The sequence below is a fragment of the Lycium barbarum genome, chromosome 8 (genome assembly GCF_019175385.1).
Source record: "Lycium barbarum isolate Lr01 chromosome 8, ASM1917538v2, whole genome shotgun sequence".
Lineage (NCBI taxonomy): Eukaryota > Viridiplantae > Streptophyta > Magnoliopsida > Solanales > Solanaceae > Lycium > Lycium barbarum.
The window spans coordinates 116,200,261-116,203,285 of NC_083344.1; the positions used below are offsets into that span (position 1 = coordinate 116,200,261).

The 3,025-nt window shown below is 38.5% G+C and overlaps 1 non-coding gene across 1 annotated transcript; it reads left to right on the plus strand.

The window, feature by feature from the left end:
- Nucleotides 1-2,578: 2,578 nt before the first annotated feature.
- TRNAD-GUC (transfer RNA aspartic acid (anticodon GUC)) lies at nt 2,579-2,650 on the plus strand. The gene has a single exon. It is a non-coding gene; the product is annotated as a tRNA-Asp (tRNA).
- The last annotated feature ends 375 nt before the right edge of the window (nt 2,651-3,025 follow it).

Sequence of the window (3,025 nt, forward strand, 5' to 3'; positions counted from 1 at the left end):
TTTATTGAACAAGATATTTTTCCGTCGTTGAGGGCTGACTCACTTGAATTTACTAAAATGAGCCATTCTTGCGCCAGATCTTTTGGCCACTATGTGAGTTTTTATTTTATATTTCTCTTCGTACCTTATATTATGTAGATCCATTGATAAAATTTTCTTCTGAGAAGGAATGGAAGAATGTAGAAGTTTTGATTCCTTATGAGACGTCCAAAGAAAAGTGAGGCTGTAGAAGTTCAAGATTATTTCTTTTTGTTGATTTTGTACAATAAGAATTGAGTTGATTCAGTAGAACAGTGGATGAGTACTGAAATCAGGCAGCTGGTGCACTGGGCTTAGCATGTTTCCTTGTGGTTGCTCTAATGTAACAGATTATTGTCACCAAGAATGTGGTGGCTAAGCCCCCAAGAATAACTCCACCTCCACAGATTGATTTGCCAATTGATCAATGATGGTGTTTCTTCTCAATCTGAATATCTTGAGGGCAATTCGCATTGCCCTTCTTTTGGGGTGGTCTTTAAATTTTGCTCCTCATATTTGAAATCTTTAAATTTTGCCCTTCGCTAAATCCCATGGGTTTCAGGTTCGAACCCCCACACAGTCAAAATTTTAAAAAAAAATCGCAAGGCAGAGTTTAAATTTCGCTATGTCCCCATCGGCATACACTTGTGAAGGAATTAGCAAAGTTATGCCGGACCCGGCATACTTATGCCTTATGAGCAGACTTGGCATAAGTATGCCGGTTCCGGCATAACTTTGATAATTCCTTCACAAGTTTATGCCGGATCCGGCATAAAAGTTTGCCCATTAAAAGTATGCCCCCATCGGCATAAACTTATTAAGGAATTACCAAACTTATGCCGATGGGGGCATACTTATGCCTTATGGGCAAACTTTGCCTTGAAGCATATATATGTATTTTTTTTTTTTAACTTTTCAAGGTAAATCTTTAGTAATGCCTTAACTAAAAGTGTGCCCATAAAACATAACTAAAAGTATGCCCCATAAGGCGTAAGTTTTCCTTAAGGCATAACTAAAAGTTTGCCTTATAAGGTAAAGTTTAAATTTTGTATGCCCCCTCCGGCAGACTTTTAGTTATGTTTAACTAAAAGTCTGCCAGAGGGGGCAGACTTTGCCTTGAGGAGCATACTTTTAGTTATGCCAGATCCGGCATAACTTTAACTTTTTCTTAAAGATTGTATGCTGGATCCGGCATACACTCCCCCAGTCCTGCCTTGCGAAATTATTTTTTTATTTTATGCCTGAGCGGGGGTTTGAACTCAGAACTTCATGTATTCGCCCATCTTTCCAAGCAAATGACAAAATTTAAAGACCACAAATATGAAGGGCAAAATTTAAAGACCACTCCAAACGAAGGGCAATCCGCGCAAAAAAAATGATATCTTGAGCTTGAGCAAGCCCATTAGCCTTCTTTTTTTCTTCTTTGCAAGCCCATTAGCCTTCTTTTTTCCTTCTTTCTGGGCCAAACCCATTGACAGACACATGTGGTCGTCTACTTCTTTCACTTGAGCACCTAAAGTGACCCTTGTTCCATTTAAACACTTCAGGTGGGTCATTCCTATTCTACTTAGACACTTTTTGCACCGTTATCGGAGCAAAACCAACACCAAAGGGGGCGCCACCTCATTGCACATCCAACTAGCCCAAAAGCCCCAATTTTTAATGGTCAAAACTCCACGAATTTACAAATTAGTGAATTTACAATTAAAATGAGTTGGCACAATTTAATTGAGTTGGCACAATTTAAATGAGCTGGCACAATTTAATTGGCCACTTAATCCACGTAGGAGACGACTGGTATTGGTTTTGCTCCGATAACGATGCAAAAAGTGTCTAAGTGGAATAGGAATGGCCCACCTGAAGTGTCTAAATGGAACGAGGGCCACTTTAGGTGCTCAAGTGAAAGAAGTGGACGACCACAGGTGTTTGTCGATGGGTTTGGCCTTCTTTCTGTGGATTCAGACCTAGCTAGTTCAGGCAATGGAATTAACAAACGCATTAAAATAGGCTGCTAGATACCTCTTTAAATGCAAAATACAAAATTTTCAGTTCTTATGTTAGTGATATACTTTGGCTTTGTTGATGTATGACTTCACTGCAATACCCGCGATCTTTTATTAAATTTGGCATAACTTTGATTCATCTTATGCTGGAAACCCGGGACCTAGATTAACTTCACTTCAACTTCAACATTATTTTACGAATAAATTTACTCTGGTTAGGTGTTTGCACCAACGGAATAAATGCAAGCTTGACATGTATCTTATACATGAACTTTTAGATCTTGACCACAACTAAATACTGTATTAGGCTTATGTGGTGGTTGAGTGGGACGTGTTGTGAGGTAATGAAATTCACCATGAGTGATTTTATTAGCTAAGATTTGCCTCGACATGATTGCGGTAGAAACAATGCAAGATGCTTCATCTCTCAGAAAAGACATTAGATAAAGATTCAAAGCTAAAACACTAGTATATGTTAAATTATACTTGCACTTTTTGACATTTTTTGCTGGTTGATGCTGTGAGATTAAGCTTGTATAAGCGCACAATGTCAACAAGTCGTTGTAGTATAGTGGTAAGTATTCCCGCCTGTCACGCGGGTGACCCGGGTTCGATCCCCGGCAACGGCGTCTTTTTTGCTTAAAATGATTTCTGGTCCATCTTTTTATGTCTTTCTCTCATTTCCGGTGTGAAAGTGAAGCTACGGATCTATTTTACTAAACAAAAACATGTGATTCCCACAGCAAATAAGTTTACCTAATGCTTGAATATTTGCATTTTGCCGCATATACCGTGCCTTGATGTTAAACGGAGGCCTCTCCAATAAACATTCAAGAGAACTTGGATGTAAATTATGATTATGCTAATATAGTACGGATGAATGTAACAATTATTTTTAACTCGAGAAGATGCTAAAGAAGTTGGATGTAAATCGTAAATCTATATATCTATTATAAAAGCAGGACATAGGCCTGGTGACGTGACATGCCTCATTGATCAGGAAT